The 1,768-nt window shown below is 37.0% G+C and overlaps 1 non-coding gene across 1 annotated transcript; it reads right to left on the minus strand.

Moving 5' to 3' along the window:
• Positions 1 to 465: 465 nt before the first annotated feature.
• LOC111895964 (small nucleolar RNA R71) lies at positions 466 to 572 on the minus strand. Its single transcript, XR_002851735.1, has one exon. It is a non-coding gene; the product is annotated as a small nucleolar RNA R71 (small nucleolar RNA).
• Positions 573 to 1,768: the final 1,196 nt, after the last annotated feature.

The following is a 1,768-nucleotide window of genomic DNA, read 5'->3' on the forward strand; positions in this document are numbered from 1 at the left end:
TTTTTCTTTTTTAGTTTATTTGATTTTATTTCTTTTTAGTTCATTTTATGTGTGTTTTCTAGTTTTGTCTTAATTGAAAAATATGCAGAACATTACGACCATGAAAATGAATAGCACAAGTGGCATATGAGGAATAACAACAGATGGGGTCAGGATCCACCAAAAATCCCAAGTACTACAAAGTTCAAACTTTCAGGGCACATTCTTGGCATGCTAAAGGAATTACCATTTTATGAGATGGAACATGATGGCGCTTATGAGCATATATAAGAGGTGGTTGATGTTTCAAATTATTTTAATGCTCCAAACATTAGTAAAGATGTGGTGATGCTTCGACTTTTACCGCTCACATTGAAGGGTGAAGCTAAATAATGGTTAAAATCACTTCCCCTTGGAGCAAACATGACATTGGGTGATTTTAAGACAAAATTCATAAACCTGATTACCCCTCCTTCAAAAGTGGCAAAGCTTAAAAGAAACATACAAAATTTTCAACAATGAGAATGGGAGTCGTCATAGGAAGCTTAGGAGCGTTACCAGAGATTTTTACGACATTGCCCTCAACATGACTTCAATGTGCGACAAGAAATCTCGATATTTTATGATGGAGTGAATGTGTGCACTCGCTAACTTCTAGACTCTCAAGGACCCATGACAAAGAAGGATCTAACAACAAATAAAACTTTGATTGACGAATTCGCTCAGCATTAAAGAGAGTATCACAACCCAAAGGATGATTTAACTATAGTAAAATCATATAAACATGGAGGTTAAGATGCTATCAATTCGTAATTGCACAGCTCGATGCAATGGAAGAAAGGATCACAAAAATGGGTTGATCAATTCAAGATAGATGCGGAGCTTGTGGGGGACCCCATTTTACAAGGGATTGTGAATTTGAGTACAAGAGAGATCTAGATACAAAAGAAATTCAACAACTTAAGCATGATCTCTACCAAATAGAACAACTCCAATCCGAGAAAATATCTGCTCTCGGGTCAATGCTATTTAGATTCATGGAAGCTAGAAAAAAATGAAATGATGCTACAGATGCAACACTTAGATATCAACAAGCATCTATCATGAGCATCTACACACAAGTCGGGTTGTTAACAAGTCAGGTTGTTAACAATGCTTGTGCATGAAAAGCAGCATGGTTCACCTTCAAGAAAAATTGAGCCAATCCCAATCTATCAAGTCATGGATATTTATACAGAAGAATAGGAGGAATTAGAGCATCTGGGGGTCCTTGATTCAATTGATCAGTAGTCCAATCAATCACTTGAAGGAAAAGAAAAGGAAGAAAAGATTTGTGACTCTGTTCACTCGCCACAACGTGGAGACAAAATTGCCATGTCGTGGGTACTTAAGGAAGATTATGAGTTTTTAGTGGTTAAGCCGTATCAACCACCTCTTCCTAACATACTCATTCGAAGGAAAACCCGATGAACCAAGTAAATGCAAAGTTCATGGAGCATAAAGAACCTAAAGAGAAATTAGTAGAAGAAGTGAATCATTCGAAACCTCCATATTCAACGCCTGTGATTTTTGAGGTGTTTGCTTTTGCAAGATCTCCAGATCAAACCTCGGAGCCAACTGAAGCTAAAGAAGAAGAGAGTGATGAGCCTCATTTTTACAAGAAAAACCAAAAAGAGAAAACACAAAAGCTAAAGAAACGGGAATGCAGAAAGAAACCAAGTGGAAATATAATGAAGATGTCAACTTGAAGATGCCAGAAAGCTCGAGAAAGGAATTCAACAGAACGCTT

Source organism: Lactuca sativa, chromosome 6 (assembly GCF_002870075.4).
Source record: "Lactuca sativa cultivar Salinas chromosome 6, Lsat_Salinas_v11, whole genome shotgun sequence".
NCBI lineage: Eukaryota > Viridiplantae > Streptophyta > Magnoliopsida > Asterales > Asteraceae > Lactuca > Lactuca sativa.